Here is a 21,581-nt window from a genome sequence, read left to right on the forward strand (position 1 = left end):
CCGATTTAATGAGTGCCCTCAGGTGGCGTCTTTGCGGCAATGCAGCTACCATTGGAAATACATTGAGTCGTTGGAAATGACCGGCCGCCGATTTAATGAGTTCCCTCTGGTGGCATTTTTGCAGCAATGCAGATACCATTGGAAATACATTGAATTGTTGGAAATGAACGCCTGCCTATTTAATGAGTGCCCTCGGTGGTGTCTTTGCGGCAATGCAGCTACCATGGAAATACATCCAGCCGTTGGAAATTAACGGCCACCGATTTAATGAGTGCCCTCCGGTGGCGTTTTTGCGGCAATGCAGCTACCATTGGAAGTACATCCCGCCGCTTGAAATGAACGCCCGCCGATTTAATGAGTGCCCTCCCGTGGCGTTTTTGCGGCAATGCAGCTACCATTGGAAGTACATCCCGCCGTTCGAAATGAACAACCGCCGATTTAATGAGTGCCCTCCGGTGGCATTATGCGGCAATGCAGCTACCAACTGAAATACCTCCAGCCGTTCGGAATGAACGGCAGCCAATTGAATGAGTGCCCCCGGTGGCATTTTTGTGGCAATGCAGTTACCATTGGAAATACATTGAGCCGTTGGAAATGAACGCCCACCGATTTAATGAGTGCTCTCTGGTGGTGTTTTTGCGGCAATGCAGCTACCATTGGAAATACATTCAGCCGTTCGAAATGAACGGCTGCCGATTTAACGAGTGCCCTCCGGTGGCGTTTTCGTGGCAATTTAGCCACCATTGGAAATACATCCAGCCATTCAAAATGAACTGCCGCCGATTTAATGAGTGCCCCCGGTGGCGTTGTTGCGGCAATGCAGCTACCATTGGAAATACATCCAGCCGTTCGAAATGAACGGCTGCCGATTTAATAGTGCCTCCGGTGGCGTTTTTGTTGCAATGAGGCTACCATTGAAAATATATCTAACCTTTGGAAATGAAAGGCTGCCGATTTAATGAGTCCCCTCCGGTGGCATTTTTGCGGCAATGCAGCTACCATTGGAAATACATTGAGCCGTTGGAAATGAACGTCTGCCGACTTATGAGCTCCCTCAGGTGGCGTTTTTGCGGCAATGTAGCTACCATCTGAAATACATCCAGCCATTCGAAATGAACGTCTGCCGATTTAATGAGTTCCCTCAGTTGGCGTTTTTGGGGCAATGCAGCTACCATTGGAAATACATTGAGCCGTTGGAAATGAACGGCTGCCGATTTAATGACTGCCCTCCATTGGCGTTTTTGCGGCAATGCAGCTACCATTGGAAATACATCCTGCCGTTGGAAATGAACAACCGCCGATTTAATGAGTGCCCTTAGGTGGCGTTTTTGCGGCAATGAAGCTACGTTTGGAAACACATTGAGCCGTTCGAAAAGAACGGCGACCGATTTAATGAGTGCCCTCAGGTGGCGTCTTTGCGGCAATGCAGCTACCATTGGAAATACATTGAGTCGTTGGAAATGACCGGCCGCCGATTTAATGAGTTCCCTCCGGTGGCATTTTTGCAGCAATGCAGATACCATTGGAAATACATTGAATTGTTGGAATTGAACGCCTGCCTATTTAATGAGTGCCCTCGGTGGTGTCTTTGCGGCAATGCAGCTACCATGGAAATACATCCAGCCGTTGGAAATTAACGGCCACCGATTTAATGAGTGCCCTCCGGTGGCGTTTTTGCGGCAATGCAGCTACCATTGGAAGTACATCCCGCCGCTTGAAATGAACGCCCGCCGATTTAATGAGTGCCCTCCCGTGGCGTTTTTGCGGCAATGCAGCTACCATTGGAAGTACATCCCGCCGTTCGAAATGAACAACCGCCGATTTAATGAGTGCCCTCCGGTGGCATTATGCGGCAATGCAGCTACCAACTGAAATACCTCCAGCCGTTCGGAATGAACGGCAGCCAATTGAATGGGTGCCCCCGGTGGCATTTTTGTGGCAATGCAGTTACCATTGGAAATACATTGAGCCGTTGGAAATGAACGCCCACCGATTTAATGAGTGCTCTCTGGTGGTGTTTTTGCGGCAATGCAGCTACCATTGGAAATACATTCAGCCGTTCGAAATGAACGGCTGCCGATTTAACGAGTGCCCTCCGGTGGCGTTTTCGTGGCAATTTAGCCACCATTGGAAATACATCCAGCCATTCAAAATGAACTGCCGCCGATTTAATGAGTGCCCCCGGTGGCGTTGTTGCGGCAATGCAGCTACCATTGGAAATACATCCAGCCGTTCGAAATGAACGGCTGCCGATTTAATAGTGCCTCCGGTGGCGTTTTTGTTGCAATGAGGCTACCATTGAAAATATATCTAACCTTTGGAAATGAAAGGCTGCCGATTTAATGAGTCCCCTCCGGTGGCATTTTTGCGGCAATGCAGCTACCATTGGAAATACATTGAGCCGTTGGAAATGAACGGCCGCCAATTTAATGAATGCCCTCGGTGGCGTTTTTGCGGCAATGCAGATACCATTGGAAATACATTGAATTGTTGGAAATGAACGCCTGCCTATTTAATGAGTGCCCTCGGTGGCGTTTTTGCGGCAATTCAGCCACCATTGGAGTTACATCCAGCCATTCAAAATAAACGGCCGCCGATTTAATGAGTGCCCCCCGGTGGCGTTGTTGCGGCAATGCAGCTACCATTGGAAGTACATCCCGCCGCTTGAAATGAACGCCCGCCGATTTAATGAGTGCCCTCCCGTGGCGTTTTTGCGGCAATTCAGCTACCATTGGAAGTAGATCCCGCCGTTCGAAATGAACAACCGCCGATTTAATGAGTGCCCTCCGGTGGCATTATGCGGCAATGCAGCTACCAACTGAAATACCTCCAGCCGTTCGGAATGAACGGCAGCCAATTGAATGAGTGCCCCCTGGTGGCATTTTTGTGGCAATGCAGTTACCATTGGAAATACATTGAGCTGTTGGAAATGAACGCCCACCGATTTAATGAGTGCTCTCTGGTGGTGTTTTTGCGGCAATGCAGCTACCATTGGAAATACATTCAGCCGTTCGAAATGAACGGCTGCCGATTTAACGAGTGCCCTCCGGTGGCGTTTTCGTGGCAATTTAGCCACCATTGGAATTACATCTAACCTTTGGAAATGAAAGGCTGCCGATTTAATGAGTCCCCTCCGGTGGCATTTTTGCGGCAATGCAGCTACCATTGGAAATACATTGAGCCGTTGGAAATGAACGGCCGCCAATTTAATGAATGCCCTCGGTGGCGTTTTTGCGGCAATGCAGATACCATTGGAAATACATTGAATTGTTGGAAATGAACGCCTGCCTATTTAATGAGTGCCCTCGGTGGCGTTTTTGCGGCAATTCAGCCACCATTGGAGTTACATCCAGCCATTCAAAATAAACGGCCGCCGATTTAATGAGTGCCCCCCGGTGGCGTTGTTGCGGCAATGCAGCTACCATTGGAAACACATTGAGCCGTTCGAAAAGAACGGCGACCGATTTAATGAGTGCCCTCAGGTGGCGTCTTTGCGGCAATGCAGCTACCATGGAAATACATCCAGCCATTCGAAATGAACGGCCACCAATTTAATGAGTGCCCTCAATTTGCGTTTTTGCGGCAATGCAGCTACCATTGGAAATACATTGAGCCGTTGGAAATTAACGGCCACCGATTTAATGAGTGCCCTCCGGTGGCGTTTTTGCCGCAATGCAGCTACCATTGGAAGTACATCCCGCCGTTCGAAATGAACAACCGCCGATTTAATGAGTGCCCTCCGGTGGCATTATGCGGCAATGCAGCTACCAACTGAAATACCTCCAGCCGTTCGGAATGAACGGCAGCCAATTGAATGAGTGCCCCCTGGTGGCATTTTTGTGGCAATGCAGTTACCATTGGAAATACATTGAGCCGTTGGAAATGAACGCCCACCGATTTAATGAGTGCTCTCTGGTGGTGTTTTTGCGGCAATGCAGCTACCATTGGAAATACATTCAGCCGTTCGAAATGAACGGCTGCCGATTTAACGAGTGCCCTCCGGTGGCGTTTTCGTGGCAATTTAGCCACCATTGGAAATACATCCAGCCATTCAAAATGAACTGCCGCCGATTTAATGAGTGCCCCCGGTGGCGTTGTTGCGGCAATGCAGCTACCATTGGAAATACATCCAGCCGTTCTAAATGAACGGCTGCCGATTTAATAGTGCCTCCGGTTGCGTTTTTGTTGCAATGAGGCTAGCATTGAAAATATATCTAACCTTTGGAAATGAAAGGCTGCCGATTTAATGAGTGCCCTCCGGTGGCATTTTTGCGCCAATGCAGCTACCATTGGAAATACATTGAGCCGTTGGAAATGAACGGCCGCCAATTTAATGAATGCCCTCAGTGGCGTTTTTGCGGCAATGCAGTTAACATTGGAAATACATTCAGTATTTGGAAATCAATGCCCACCGATTTAATGATAACCCTCCGGTGGCGTTTTTGCGGCAATGCAGCTACCATTGGAAACACATTGAGCCGTTGGAAATGAACAACCGTCGATTTAATGAGTGCCCTCAGGTGGCGTTTTTGCGTCAATTCAGCCACCATTGGAAATACATCCAGCCATTCAAAATGAACTGCCACCAATTTAATGAGTGCCCTCAATTTGCGTTTTTGCGGCAATGCAGCTACCATTGGAAATACATTGAGCCGTTGGAAATTAACGGCCACCGATTTAATGAGTGCCCTCCGGTGGCGTTTTTGCGGCAATGCAGCTACCATTGGAAGTACATCCCGCCGCTTGAAATGAACGCCCGCCGATTTAATGAGTGCCCTCCCGTGGCGTTTTTGCGGCAATGCAGCTACCATTGGAAGTACATCCCGCCGTTCGAAATGAACAACCGCCGATTTAATGAGTGCCCTCCGGTGGCATTATGCGGCAATGCAGCTACCAACTGAAATACCTCCAGCCGTTCGGAATGAACGGCAGCCAATTGAATGAGTGCCCCCGGTGGCGTTTTTGCGGCAATGCAGCTAACATCGGAAATACATTCAGCTTTTGGAAATGAATGCCCACCGATTTAATGAGAACCCTCCGGTGGCGTTTTTGAGGCAATGCAGCTACCATTGGAAACACCTCCAGCCATTCAAAATGAACTGCCGCCGATTTAATGAGAGCCCCCGGTGGCGTTTTTGCGGCAATGCAGCTACCATTGGAAATACATCCAGCCGTTTGAAATGAACGGCTGCCGATTTAATAGTGCCTCCGGTGGTGTTTTTGTTGCAATGCAGCTACCACTGGAAATATATCGAGCCTTTGGAAATGAAAGGCGGCCGATTTAATAAGTGCCCTCCGGTGGCGTTTTTGTGGCAATGCAGCTACCATTGGAAATACATTGAGCCGTTGGAAATGAACGGCCGCCGATTTAATGAGTGCCCCCCGGTGGCCTTGTTGCGGCAATGCAGCTATCATTGGAAACACATTGAGCCGTTGGAAATCAATGACAGCCAATTAAATAAATGCCCTCCGGTGGCATTTTGCGGCAATGCAGCTACCAACTGAAATACCTCCAGCCGTTCGAAATGAACGGCAGCCAATTGAATGAGTGCCCCCCGGTGAAGTTTTTGTGGCAATGCAGCTACCATTGGAAATACATTGAACCGTTGGAAATGAACGCCCACTGATTTAATGAGTGCTCTCGGTGGCATTTTTGCAGCAATGCAGCTACCATTGGAAATACATCCAGCCGTTTGAAACCGAACAGCCGCCTATTTAATGAGTGCCCTCCGATGGCGTTTTTGAGGCAATGCAGCTACCATTGAAAATACATTGACCCGTAGGAAATGAACGTCTGCCGACTTATGAGCTCCCTCAGGTGGCGTTTTTGCGGCAATGTAGCTACCATCTGAAATATATCCAGCCATTCGAAATGAACGTCTGCCGATTTAATGAGTTCCCTCAGTTGGCGTTTTTGGGGCAATGCAGCTACCATTGGAAATACATTGAGCCGTTGGAAATGAACGGCTGCCGATTTAATGACTGCCCTCCATTGGCGTTTTTGCGGGAATGCAGCTACCATTGGAAATACATCCAGCCGTTTGAAATGAACGGCTGCCGATTTAATAGTGCCTCCGGTGGTGTTTTTGTTGCAATGCAGCTACCATTGGAAATATATCGAGCCTTTGGAAATGAAGGGCGGCCGATTTAATAAGTGCCCTCCGGTGGCGTTTTTGTGGCAATGCAGCTACCATTGGAAATACATTGAGCCGTTGGAAATGAACGGCCGCCGATTTAATGAGTGCACCCCGGTGGCCTTGTTGCGGCAATGCAGCTATCATTGGAAACACATTGAGCCGTTGGAAATCAATGACAGCCAATTAAATAAATGCCCTCCGTTGCGTTTTTGCGGCAATGCAGCTACCATTGGAAATACATCCAGCCGTTTGAAATGAACGGCTGCCGATTTAATAGTGCCTCCGGTGGTGTTTTTGTTGCAATGCAGCTACCACTGGAAATATATCGAGCCTTTGGAAATGAAAGGCGGCCGATTTAATAAGTGCCCTCCGGTGGCGTTTTTGTGGCAATGCAGCTACCATTGGAAATACATTGAGCCGTTGGAAATGAACGGCCGCCGATTTAATGAGTGCCCCCCGGTGGCCTTGTTGCGGCAATGCAGCTATCATTGGAAACACATTGAGCCGTTGGAAATCAATGACAGCCAATTAAATAAATGCCCTCCGGTGGCATTTTGCGGCAATGCAGCTACCAACTGAAATACCTCCAGCCGTTCGAAATGAACGGCCGCCAATTTAATGAATGCCCTCGGTGGCGTTTTTGCGGCAATGCAGATACCATTGGAAATACATTGAATTGTTGGAAATGAACGCCTGCCTATTTAATGAGTGCCCTCGGTGGCGTTTTTGCGGCAATTCAGCCACCATTGGAGTTACATCCAGCCATTCAAAATAAACGGCCGCCGATTTAATGAGTGCCCCCCGGTGGCGTTGTTGCGGCAATGCAGCTACCATTGGAAACACATTGAGCCGTTCGAAAAGAACGGCGACCGATTTAATGAGTGCCCTCAGGTGGCGTCTTTGCGGCAATGCAGCTACCATGGAAATACATCCAGCCATTCGAAATGAACGGCCACCAATTTAATGAGTGCCCTCAATTTGCGTTTTTGCGGCAATGCAGCTACCATTGGAAATACATTGAGCCGTTGGAAATTAACGGCCACCGATTTAATGAGTGCCCTCCGGTGGCGTTTTTGCCGCAATGCAGCTACCATTGGAAGTACATCCCGCCGTTCGAAATGAACAACCGCCGATTTAATGAGTGCCCTCCGGTGGCATTATGCGGCAATGCAGCTACCAACTGAAATACCTCCAGCCGTTCGGAATGAACGGCAGCCAATTGAATGAGTGCCCCCTGGTGGCATTTTTGTGGCAATGCAGTTACCATTGGAAATACATTGAGCCGTTGGAAATGAACGCCCACCGATTTAATGAGTGCTCTCTGGTGGTGTTTTTGCGGCAATGCAGCTACCATTGGAAATACATTCAGCCGTTCGAAATGAACGGCTGCCGATTTAACGAGTGCCCTCCGGTGGCGTTTTCGTGGCAATTTAGCCACCATTGGAAATACATCCAGCCATTCAAAATGAACTGCCGCCGATTTAATGAGTGCCCCCGGTGGCGTTGTTGCGGCAATGCAGCTACCATTGGAAATACATCCAGCCGTTCTAAATGAACGGCTGCCGATTTAATAGTGCCTCCGGTTGCGTTTTTGTTGCAATGAGGCTAGCATTGAAAATATATCTAACCTTTGGAAATGAAAGGCTGCCGATTTAATGAGTGCCCTCCGGTGGCATTTTTGCGCCAATGCAGCTACCATTGGAAATACATTGAGCCGTTGGAAATGAACGGCCGCCAATTTAATGAATGCCCTCAGTGGCGTTTTTGCGGCAATGCAGTTAACATTGGAAATACATTCAGTATTTGGAAATCAATGCCCACCGATTTAATGATAACCCTCCGGTGGCGTTTTTGCGGCAATGCAGCTACCATTGGAAACACATTGAGCCGTTGGAAATGAACAACCGTCGATTTAATGAGTGCCCTCAGGTGGCGTTTTTGCGTCAATTCAGCCACCATTGGAAATACATCCAGCCATTCAAAATGAACTGCCACCAATTTAATGAGTGCCCTCAATTTGCGTTTTTGCGGCAATGCAGCTACCATTGGAAATACATTGAGCCGTTGGAAATTAACGGCCACCGATTTAATGAGTGCCCTCCGGTGGCGTTTTTGCGGCAATGCAGCTACCATTGGAAGTACATCCCGCCGCTTGAAATGAACGCCCGCCGATTTAATGAGTGCCCTCCCGTGGCGTTTTTGCGGCAATGCAGCTACCATTGGAAGTACATCCCGCCGTTCGAAATGAACAACCGCCGATTTAATGAGTGCCCTCCGGTGGCATTATGCGGCAATGCAGCTACCAACTGAAATACCTCCAGCCGTTCGGAATGAACGGCAGCCAATTGAATGAGTGCCCCCGGTGGCGTTTTTGCGGCAATGCAGCTAACATCGGAAATACATTCAGCTTTTGGAAATGAATGCCCACCGATTTAATGAGAACCCTCCGGTGGCGTTTTTGAGGCAATGCAGCTACCATTGGAAACACATCCAGCCATTCAAAATGAACTGCCGCCGATTTAATGAGAGCCCCCGGTGGCGTTTTTGCGGCAATGCAGCTACCATTGGAAATACATCCAGCCGTTTGAAATGAACGGCTGCCGATTTAATAGTGCCTCCGGTGGTGTTTTTGTTGCAATGCAGCTACCACTGGAAATATATCGAGCCTTTGGAAATGAAAGGCGGCCGATTTAATAAGTGCCCTCCGGTGGCGTTTTTGTGGCAATGCAGCTACCATTGGAAATACATTGAGCCGTTGGAAATGAACGGCCGCCGATTTAATGAGTGCCCCCCGGTGGCCTTGTTGCGGCAATGCAGCTATCATTGGAAACACATTGAGCCGTTGGAAATCAATGACAGCCAATTAAATAAATGCCCTCCGGTGGCATTTTGCGGCAATGCAGCTACCAACTGAAATACCTCCAGCCGTTCGAAATGAACGGCAGCCAATTGAATGAGTGCCCCCCGGTGAAGTTTTTGTGGCAATGCAGCTACCATTGGAAATACATTGAACCGTTGGAAATGAACGCCCACTGATTTAATGAGTGCTCTCGGTGGCATTTTTGCAGCAATGCAGCTACCATTGGAAATACATCCAGCCGTTTGAAACCGAACAGCCGCCTATTTAATGAGTGCCCTCCGATGGCGTTTTTGAGGCAATGCAGCTACCATTGAAAATACATTGACCCGTAGGAAATGAACGTCTGCCGACTTATGAGCTCCCTCAGGTGGCGTTTTTGCGGCAATGTAGCTACCATCTGAAATATATCCAGCCATTCGAAATGAACGTCTGCCGATTTAATGAGTTCCCTCAGTTGGCGTTTTTGGGGCAATGCAGCTACCATTGGAAATACATTGAGCCGTTGGAAATGAACGGCTGCCGATTTAATGACTGCCCTCCATTGGCGTTTTTGCGGGAATGCAGCTACCATTGGAAATACATCCAGCCGTTTGAAATGAACGGCTGCCGATTTAATAGTGCCTCCGGTGGTGTTTTTGTTGCAATGCAGCTACCATTGGAAATATATCGAGCCTTTGGAAATGAAGGGCGGCCGATTTAATAAGTGCCCTCCGGTGGCGTTTTTGTGGCAATGCAGCTACCATTGGAAATACATTGAGCCGTTGGAAATGAACGGCCGCCGATTTAATGAGTGCACCCCGGTGGCCTTGTTGCGGCAATGCAAGTATCATTGGAAACACATTGAGCCGTTGGAAATCAATGACAGCCAATTAAATAAATGCCCTCCGTTGCGTTTTTGCGGCAATGCAGCTACCATTGGAAATACATCCAGCCGTTTGAAATGAACGGCTGCCGATTTAATAGTGCCTCCGGTGGTGTTTTTGTTGCAATGCAGCTACCACTGGAAATATATCGAGCCTTTGGAAATGAAAGGCGGCCGATTTAATAAGTGCCCTCCGGTGGCGTTTTTGTGGCAATGCAGCTACCATTGGAAATACATTGAGCCGTTGGAAATGAACGGCCGCCGATTTAATGAGTGCCCCCCGGTGGCCTTGTTGCGGCAATGCAGCTATCATTGGAAACACATTGAGCCGTTGGAAATCAATGACAGCCAATTAAATAAATGCCCTCCGGTGGCATTTTGCGGCAATGCAGCTACCAACTGAAATACCTCCAGCCGTTCGAAATGAACGGCAGCCAATTGAATGAGTGCCCCCCGGTGAAGTTTTTGTGGCAATGCAGCTACCATTGGAAATACATTGAACCGTTGGAAATGAACGCCCACTGATTTAATGAGTGCTCTCGGTGGCATTTTTGCAGCAATGCAGCTACCATTGGAAATACATCCAGCCGTTTGAAACCGAACAGCCGCCTATTTAATGAGTGCCCTCCGATGGCGTTTTTGAGGCAATGCAGCTACCATTGAAAATACATTGACCCGTAGGAAATGAACGTCTGCCGACTTATGAGCTCCCTCAGGTGGCGTTTTTGCGGCAATGTAGCTACCATTTGAAATATATCCAGCCATTCGAAATGAACGTCTGCCGATTTAATGAGTTCCCTCAGTTGGCGTTTTTGGGGCAATGCAGCTACCATTGGAAATACATTGAGCCGTTGGAAATGAACGGCTGCCGATTTAATGACTGCCCTCCATTGGCGTTTTTGCGGCAATGCAGCTACCATTGGAAATACATCCAGCCGTTTGAAATGAACGGCTGCCGATTTAATAGTGCCTCCGGTGGTGTTTTTGTTGCAATGCAGCTACCATTGGAAATATATCGAGCCTTTGGAAATGAAGGGCGGCCGATTTAATAAGTGCCCTCCGGTGGCGTTTTTGTGGCAATGCAGCTACCATTGGAAATACATTGAGCCGTTGGAAATGAACGGCCGCCGATTTAATGAGTGCGCCCCGGTGGCCTTGTTGCGGCAATGCAGCTATCATTGGAAACACATTGAGCCGTTGGAAATCAATGACAGCCAATTAAATAAATGCCCTCCGTTGCGTTTTTGCGGCAATGCAGCTACCATTGGAAATACATCCAGCCGCTGGAAATGAACAACCGACAATTTAATGAGTGCCCTCAGGTGGCGTTTTTGCGGCAATGCAGCTACCATTGGAAGTACATCCCGCCGTTCGAAATGAACAACCGCCGATTTAATGAGTGCCCTCCGGTGGCATTTTGCGGCAATGCAGCTACCAACTGATATACCTCCAGCCGTTCGAAATGAACGGCAGCCAATTGAATGAGTGCCCCCCGGTGAAGTTTTTGCAGCAATGCAGCTACCATTGGAAATACATCCAGCCGTTTGAAACCGAGCAGCCGCCTATTTATTGAGTGCCCTCCGATGGCGTTTTTGAGGCAATGCAGCTACCATTGAAAATACATTGAGCCGTAGGAAATGAACGTCTGCCGACTTATGAGCTCCCTCAGGTGGCGTTTTTGCGGCAATGTAGCTACCATCTGAAATACATCCAGCCATTCGAAATGAACGTCTGCCGATTTAATGAGTTCCCTCAGTTGGCGTTTTGGGGGCAATGCAGCTACCATTGGAAATACATTGAGCCGTTGGAAATGAACGGCTGCCGATTTAATGACTGCCCTCCATTGGCGTTTTTGCGGCAATGCAGCTACCATTGGAAATACATCCTGCCGTTGGAAATGAACAACCGCCGATTTAATGAGTGCCCTTAGGTGGCGTTTTTGCGGCAATGAAGCTACGTTTGGAAACACATTGAGCCGTTCGAAAAGAACGGCGACCGATTTAATGAGTGCCCTCAGGTGGCGTCTTTGCGGCAATGCAGCTACCATTGGAAATACATTGAGTCGTTGGAAATGACCGGCCGCCGATTAAATGAGTTCCCTCCGGTGGCATTTTTGCAGCAATGCAGATACCATTGGAAATACATTGAATTGTTGGAAATGAACGCCTGCCTATTTAATGAGTGCCCTCGGTGGTGTCTTTGCGGCAATGCAGCTACCATGGAAATACATCCAGCCATTCGAAATGAACGGCCACCAATTTAATGAGTGCCCTCAATTTGCGTTTTTGCGGCAATGCAGCTACCATTGGAAATACATTGAGCCGTTGGAAATTAACGGCCACCGATTTAATGAGTGCCCTCCGGTGGCGTTTTTGCGGCAATGCAGCTACCATTGGAAGTACATCCCGCCGCTTGAAATGAACGCCCGCCGATTTAATGAGTGCCCTCCCGTGGCGTTTTTGCGGCAATGCAGCTACCATTGGAAGTACATCCCGCCGTTCGAAATGAACAACCGCCGATTTAATGAGTGCCCTCCGGTGGCATTATGCGGCAATGCAGCTACCAACTGAAATACCTCCAGCCGTTCGGAATGAACGGCAGCCAATTGAATGAGTGCCCCCGGTGGCATTTTTGTGGCAATGCAGTTACCATTGGAAATACATTGAGCCGTTGGAAATGAACGCCCACCGATTTAATGAGTGCCCCCGGTGGCGTTGTTGCGGCAATGCAGCTACCATTGGAAATACATCCAGCCGTTCGAAATGAACGGCTGCCGATTTAATAGTGCCTCCGGTGGCGTTTTTGTTGCAATGAGGCTACCATTGAAAATATATCTAACCTTTGGAAATGAAAGGCTGCCGATTTAATGAGTCCCCTCCGGTGGCATTTTTGCGGCAATGCAGCTACCATTGGAAATACATTGAGCCGTTGAAAATGAACGGCCGCCAATTTAATGAATGCCCTCGGTGGCGTTTTCTGGCAATGCAGATACCATTGGAAATACATTGAATTGTTGGAAATGAACGCCTGCCTATTTAATGAGTGCCCTCGGTGGCGTTTTTGCGGCAATTCAGCCACCATTGGAGTTACATCCAGCCATTCAAAATAAACGGCCGCCGATTTAATGAGTGCCCCCCGGTGGCGTTGTTGCGGCAATGCAGCTACCATTGGAAGTACATCCCGCCGCTTGAAATGAACGCCCGCCGATTTAATGAGTGCCCTCCCGTGGCGTTTTTGCGGCAATTCAGCTACCATTGGAAGTACATCCCGCCGTTCGAAATGAACAACCGCCGATTTAATGAGTGCCCTCCGGTGGCATTATGCGGCAATGCAGCTACCAACTGAAATACCTCCAGCCGTTCGGAATGAACGGCAGCCAATTGAATGAGTGCCCCCTGGTGGCATTTTTGTGGCAATGCAGTTACCATTGGAAATACATTGAGCTGTTGGAAATGAACGCCCACCGATTTAATGAGTGCTCTCTGGTGGTGTTTTTGCGGCAATGCAGCTACCATTGGAAATACATTCAGCCGTTCGAAATGAACGGCTGCCGATTTAACGAGTGCCCTCCGGTGGCGTTTTCGTGGCAATTTAGCCACCATTGGAAATACATCTAACCTTTGGAAATGAAAGGCTGCCGATTTAATGAGTCCCCTCCGGTGGCATTTTTGCGGCAATGCAGCTACCATTGGAAATACATTGAGCCGTTGGAAATGAACGGCCGCCAATTTAATGAATGCCCTCGGTGGCGTTTTTGCGGCAATGCAGATACCATTGGAAATACATTGAATTGTTGGAAATGAACGCCTGCCTATTTAATGAGTGCCCTCGGTGGCGTTTTTGCGGCAATTCAGCCACCATTGGAGTTACATCCAGCCATTCAAAATAAACGGCCGCCGATTTAATGAGTGCCCCCCGGTGGCGTTGTTGCGGCAATGCAGCTACCATTGGAAACACATTGAGCCGTTCGAAAAGAACGGCGACCGATTTAATGAGTGCCCTCAGGTGGCGTCTTTGCGGCAATGCAGCTACCATGGAAATACATCCAGCCATTCGAAATGAACGGCCACCAATTTAATGAGTGCCCTCAATTTGCGTTTTTGCGGCAATGCAGCTACCATTGGAAATACATTGAGCCGTTGGAAATTAACGGCCACCGATTTAATGAGTGCCCTCCGGTGGCGTTTTTGCGGCAATGCAGCTACCATTGGAAGTGCATCCCGCCGTTCGAAATGAACAACCGCCGATTTAATGAGTGCCCTCCGGTGGCATTATGCGGCAATGCAGCTACCAACTGAAATACCTCCAGCCGTTCGGAATGAACGGCAGCCAATTGAATGAGTGCCCCCTGGTGGCATTTTTGTGGCAATGCAGTTACCATTGGAAATACATTGAGCCGTTGGAAATGAACGCCCACCGATTTAATGAGTGCTCTCTGGTGGTGTTTTTGCGGCAATGCAGCTACCATTGGAAATACATTCAGCCGTTCGAAATGAACGGCTGCCGATTTAACGAGTGCCCTCCGGTGGCGTTTTCGTGGCAATTTAGCCACCATTGGAAATACATCCAGCCATTCAAAATGAACTGCCGCCGATTTAATGAGTGCCCCCGGTGGCGTTGTTGCGGCAATGCAGCTACCATTGGAAATACATCCAGCCGTTCTAAATGAACGGCTGCCGATTTAATAGTGCCTCCGGTTGCGTTTTTGTTGCAATGAGGCTAGCATTGAAAATATATCTAACCTTTGGAAATGAAAGGCTGCCGATTTAATGAGTGCCCTCCGGTGGCATTTTTGCGCCAATGCAGCTACCATTGGAAATACATTGAGCCGTTGGAAATGAACGGCCGCCAATTTAATGAATGCCCTCAGTGGCGTTTTTGCGGCAATGCAGTTAACATTGGAAATACATTCAGTATTTGGAAATGAATGCCCACCGATTTAATGATAACCCTCCGGTGGCGTTTTTGCGGCAATGCAGCTACCATTGGAAACACATTGAGCCGTTGGAAATGAACAACCGTCGATTTAATGAGTGCCCTCAGGTGGCGTTTTTGCGTCAATTCAGCCACCATTGGAAATACATCCAGCCATTCAAAATGAACTGCCACCAATTTAATGAGTGCCCTCAATTTGCGTTTTTGCGGCAATGCAGCTACCATTGGAAATACATTGAGCCGTTGGAAATTAACGGCCACCGATTTAATGAGTGCCCTCCGGTGGCGTTTTTGCGGCAATGCAGCTACCATTGGAAGTACATCCCGCCGCTTGAAATGAACGCCCGCCGATTTAATGAGTGCCCTCCCGTGGCGTTTTTGCGGCAATGCAGCTACCATTGGAAGTACATCCCGCCGTTCGAAATGAACAACCGCCGATTTAATGAGTGCCCTCCGGTGGCATTATGCGGCAATGCAGCTACCAACTGAAATACCTCCAGCCGTTCGGAATGAACGGCAGCCAATTGAATGAGTGCCCCCGGTGGCGTTTTTGCGGCAATGCAGCTAACATCGGAAATACATTCAGCTTTTGGAAATGAATGCCCACCGATTTAATGAGAACCCTCCGGTGGCGTTTTTGAGGCAATGCAGCTACCATTGGAAACACATCCAGCCATTCAAAATGAACTGCCGCCGATTTAATGAGAGCCCCCGGTGGCGTTTTTGCGGCAATGCAGCTACCATTGGAAATACATCCAGCCGTTTGAAATGAACGGCTGCCGATTTAATAGTGCCTCCGGTGGTGTTTTTGTTGCAATGCAGCTACCACTGGAAATATATCGAGCCTTTGGAAATGAAAGGCGGCCGATTTAATAAGTGCCCTCCGGTGGCGTTTTTGTGGCAATGCAGCTACCATTGGAAATACATTGAGCCGTTGGAAATGAACGGCCGCCGATTTAATGAGTGCCCCCCGGTGGCCTTGTTGCGGCAATGCAGCTATCATTGGAAACACATTGAGCCGTTGGAAATCAATGACAGCCAATTAAATAAATGCCCTCCGGTGGCATTTTGCGGCAATGCAGCTACCAACTGAAATACCTCCAGCCGTTCGAAATGAACGGCAGCCAATTGAATGAGTGCCCCCCGGTGAAGTTTTTGTGGCAATGCAGCTACCATTGGAAATACATTGAACCGTTGGAAATGAACGCCCACTGATTTAATGAGTGCTCTCGGTGGCATTTTTGCAGCAATGCAGCTACCATTGGAAATACATCCAGCCGTTTGAAACCGAACAGCCGCCTATTTAATGAGTGCCCTCCGATGGCGTTTTTGAGGCAATGCAGCTACCATTGAAAATACATTGACCCGTAGGAAATGAACGTCTGCCGACTTATGAGCTCCCTCAGGTGGCGTTTTTGCGGCAATGTAGCTACCATCTGAAATATATCCAGCCATTCGAAATGAACGTCTGCCGATTTAATGAGTTCCCTCAGTTGGCGTTTTTGGGGCAATGCAGCTACCATTGGAAATACATTGAGCCGTTGGAAATGAACGGCTGCCGATTTAATGACTGCCCTCCATTGGCGTTTTTGCGGCAATGCAGCTACCATTGGAAATACATCCAGCCGTTTGAAATGAACGGCTGCCGATTTAATAGTGCCTCCGGTGGTGTTTTTGTTGCAATACAGCTACCATTGGAAATATATCGAGCCTTTGGAAATGAAGGGCGGCCGATTTAATAAGTGCCCTCCGGTGGCGTTTTTGTGGCAATGCAGCTACCATTGGAAATACATTGAGCCGTTGGAAATGAACGGCCGCCGATTTAATGAGTGCCCCCCGGTGGCCTTGTTGCGGCAATGCAGCTATCATTGGAAACACATTGAGCCGTTGGAAATCAATGACAGCCAATTAAATAAATGCCCTCCGTTGCGTTTTTGCGGCAATGCAGCTACCATTGGAAATACATCCAGCCGCTGGAAATGAACAACCGACAATTTAATGAGTGCCCTCAGGTGGCGTTTTTGCGGCAATGCAGCTACCATTGGAAGTACATCCCGCCGTTCGAAATGAACAACCGCCGATTTAATGAGTGCCCTCCGGTGGCATTTTGCGGCAATGCAGCTACCAACTGATATACCTCCAGCCGTTCGAAATGAACGGCAGCCAATTGAATGAGTGCCCCCCGGTGAAGTTTTTGCAGCAATGCAGCTACCATTGGAAATACATCCAGCCGTTTGAAACCGAGCAGCCGCCTATTTATTGAGTGCCCTCCGATGGCGTTTTTGAGGCAATGCAGCTACCATTGAAAATACATTGAGCCGTAGGAAATGAACGTCTGCCGACTTATGAGCTCCCTCAGGTGGCGTTTTTGCGGCAATGTAGCTACCATCTGAAATACATCCAGCCATTCGAAATGAACGTCTGCCGATTTAATGAGTTCCCTCAGTTGGCGTTTTTGGGGCAATGCAGCTACCATTGGAAATACATTGAGCCGTTGGAAATGAACGGCTGCCGATTTAATGACTGCCCTCCATTGGCGTTTTTGCGGCAATGCAGCTACCATTGGAAATACATCCTGCCGTTGGAAATGAACAACCGCCGATTTAATGAGTGCCCTTAGGTGGCGTTTTTGCGGCAATGAAGCTACGTTTGGAAACACATTGAGCCGTTCGAAAAGAACGGCGACCGATTTAATGAGTGCCCTCAGGTGGCGTCTTTGCGGCAATGCAGCTACCATTGGAAATACATTGAGTCGTTGGAAATGACCGGCCGCCGATTTAATGAGTTCCCTCCGGTGGCATTTTTGCAGCAATGCAGATACCATTGGAAATACATTGAATTGTTGGAAATGAACGCCTGCCTATTTAATGAGTGCCCTCGGTGGTGTCTTTGCGGCAATGCAGCTACCATGGAAATACATCCAGCCATTCGAAATGAACGGCCACCAATTTAATGAGTGCCCTCAATTTGCGTTTTTGCGGCAATGCAGCTACCATTGGAAATACATTGAGCCGTTGGAAATTAACGGCCACCGATTTAATGAGTGCCCTCCGGTGGCGTTTTTGCGGCAATGCAGCTACCATTGGAAGTACATCCCGCCGCTTGAAATGAACGCCCGCCGATTTAATGAGTGCCCTCCCGTGGCGTTTTTGCGGCAATGCAGCTACCATTGGAAGTACATCCCGCCGTTCGAAATGAACAACCGCCGATTTAATGAGTGCCCTCCGGTGGCATTATGCGACAATGCAGCTACCAACTGAAATACCTCCAGCCGTTCGGAATGAACGGCAGCCAATTGAATGAGTGCCCCCGGTGGCATTTTTGTGGCAATGCAGTTACCATTGGAAATACATTGAGCCGTTGGAAATGAACGCCCACCGATTTAATGAGTGCTCTCTGGTGGTGTTTTTGCGGCAATGCAGCTACCATTGGAAATACATTCAGCCGTTCGAAATAAACGGCTGCCGATTTAACGAGTGCCCTCCGGTGGCGTTTTCGTGGCAATTTAGCCACCATTGGAAATACATCCAGCCATTCAAAATGAACTGCCGCCGATTTAATGAGTGCTCTCTGGTGGTGTTTTTGCGGCAATGCAGCTACCATTGGAAATACATTCAGCCGTTCGAAATGAACGGCTGCCGATTTAACGAGTGCCCTCCGGTGGCGTTGTTGCGGCAATGCAGCTACCATTGGAAATACATCCAGCCGTTCGAAATGAACGGCTGCCGATTTAATAGTGCCTCCGGTGGCGTTTTTGTTGCAATGAGGCTACCATTGAAAATATATCTAACCTTTGGAAATGAAAGGCTGCCGATTTAATGAGTCCCCTCCGGTGGCATTTTTGCGGCAATGCAGCTACCATTGGAAATACATTGAGCCGTTGGAAATGAACGGCCGCCAATTTAATGAATGCCCTCGGTGGCGTTTTTGCGGCAATGCAGATACCATTGGAAATACTTTGAATTGTTGGAAATGAACGCCTGCCTATTTAATGAGTGCCCTCGGTGGCGTTTTTGCGGCAATTCAGCCACCATTGGAGTTACATCCAGCCATTCAAAATAAACGGCCGCCGATTTAATGAGTGCCCCCCGGTGGCGTTGTTGCGGCAATGCAGCTACCATTGGAAGTACATCCCGCCGCTTGAAATGAACGCCCGCCGATTTAATGAGTGCCCTCCCGTGGCGTTTTTGCGGCAATGCAGCTACCATTGGAAGTACATCCCGCCGTTCGAAATGAACAACCGCCGATTTAATGAGTGCCCTCCGGTGGCATTATGCGGCAATGCAGCTACCAACTGAAATACCTCCAGCCGTTCGGAATGAACGGCAGCCAATTGAATGAGTGCCCCCTGGTGGCATTTTTGTGGCAATGCAGTTACCATTGGAAATACATTGAGCTGTTGGAAATGAACGCCCACCGATTTAATGAGTGCTCTCTGGTGGTGTTTTTGCGGCAATGCAGCTACCATTGGAAATACATTCAGCCGTTCGAAATGAACGGCTGCCGATTTAACGAGTGCCCTCCGGTGGCGTTTTCGTGGCAATTTAGCCACCATTGGAAATACATCTAACCTTTGGAAATGAAAGGCTGCCGATTTAATGAGTCCCCTCCGGTGGCATTTTTGCGGCAATGCAGCTACCATTGGAAATACATTGAGCCGTTGGAAATGAACGGCCGCCAATTTAATGAATGCCCTCGGTGGCGTTTTTGCGGCAATGCAGATACCATTGGAAATACATTGAATTGTTGGAAATGAACGCCTGCCTATTTAATGAGTGCCCTCGGTGGCGTTTTTGCGGCAATTCAGCCACCATTGGAGTTACATCCAGCCATTCAAAAAAAACGGCCGCCGATTTAATGAGTGCCCCCCGGTGGCGTTGTTGCGGCAATGCAGCTACCATTGGAAACACATTGAGCCGTTCGAAAAGAACGGCGACCGATTTAATGAGTGCCCTAGGTGGCGTCTTTGCGGCAATGCAGCTACCATGGAAATACATCCAGCCATTCGAAATGAACGGCCACCAATTTAATGAGTGCCCTCGATTTGCGTTTTTGCGGCAATGCAGCTACCATTGGAAATACATTGAGCCGTTGGAAATTAACGGCCACCGATTTAATGAGTGCCCTCCGGTGGCGTTTTTGCGGCAATGCAGCTACCATTGGAAGTACATCCCGCCGTTCGAAATGAACAACCGCCGATTTAATGAGTGCCCTCCGGTGGCATTATGCGGCAATGCAGCTACCAACTGAAATACCTCCAGCCATTCGGAATGAACGGCAGCCAATTGAATGAGTGCCCCCTGGTGGCATTTTTGTGGCAATGCAGTTACCATTGGAAATACATTGAGCCGTTGGAAATGAACGCCCACCGATTTAATGAGTGCTCTCTGGTGGTGTTTTTGCGGCAATGCAGCTACCATTGGAAATACATTCAGCCGTTCGAAATGAACGGCTGCCGATTTAACGAGTGCCCTCCGGTGGCGTTTTCGTGGCAATTTAGCCACCATTGGAAATACATCCAGCCATTCAAAATGAACTGCCGCCGATTTAATGAGTGCCCCCGGTGGCGTTGTTGCGGCAATGCAGCTACCATTGGAAATACATCCAGCCGTTCTAAATGAACGGCTGCCGATTTAATACTGCCTCCGGTTGCGTTTTTGTTGCAATGAGGCTAGCATTGAAAATATATCTAACCTTTGGAAATGAAAGGCTGCCGATTTAATGAGTGCCCTCCGGTGGCATTTTTGCGCCAATGCAGCTACCATTGGAAATACATTGAGCCGTTGGAAATGAACGGCCGCCAATTTAATGAATGCCCTCAGTGGCGTTTTTGCGGCAATGCAGTTAACATTGGAAATACATTCAGTATTTGGAAATGAATGCCCACCGATTTAATGATAACCCTCCGGTGGCGTTTTTGCGGCAATGCAGCTACCATTGGAAACACATTGAGCCGTTGGAAATGAACAACCGTCGATTTAATGAGTGCCCTCAGGTGGCGTTTTTGCGTCAATTCAGCCACCATTGGAAATACATCCAGCCATTCAAAATGAACTGCCACCAATTTAATGAGTGCCCTCAATTTGCGTTTTTGCGGCAATGCAGCTACCATTGGAAATACATTGAGCCGTTGGAAATTAACGGCCACCGATTTAATGAGTGCCCTCCGGTGGCGTTTTTGCGGCAATGCAGCTACCATTGGAAGTACATCCCGCCGCTTGAAATGAACGCCCGCCGATTTAATGAGTGCCCTCCCGTGGCGTTTTTGCGGCAATGCAGCTACCATTGGAAGTACATCCCGCCGTTCGAAATGAACAACCGCCGATTTAATGAGTGCCCTCCGGTGGCATTATGCGGCAATGCAGCTACCAACTGAAATACCTCCAGCCGTTCGGAATGAACGGCAGCCAATTGAATGAGTGCCCCCGGTGGCATTTTTGTGGCAATGCAGTTACCATTGGAAATACATTGAGCCGTTGGAAATGAACGCCCACCGATTTAATGAGTGCTCTCTGGTGGTGTTTTTGCGGCAATGCAGCTACCATTGGAAATACATTCAGCCGTTCGAAATGAACGGCTGCCGATTTAACGAGTGCCCTCCGGTGGCGTTTTCGTGGCAATTTAGCCACCATTGGAAATACATCCAGCCATTCAAAATGAACTGCCGCCGATTTAATGAGTGCCCCCGGTGGCGTTGTTGCGGCAATGCAGCTACCATTGGAAATACATCCAGCCGTTCGAAATGAACGGCTGCCGATTTAATAGTGCCTCCGGTGGCGTTTTTGTT

Source organism: Urocampus carinirostris, chromosome 10, assembly GCF_059441175.1.
Source record: "Urocampus carinirostris isolate Australia breed hairy pipefish chromosome 10, RoL_Ucar_1.0, whole genome shotgun sequence".
Lineage (NCBI taxonomy): Eukaryota > Metazoa > Chordata > Actinopteri > Syngnathiformes > Syngnathidae > Urocampus > Urocampus carinirostris.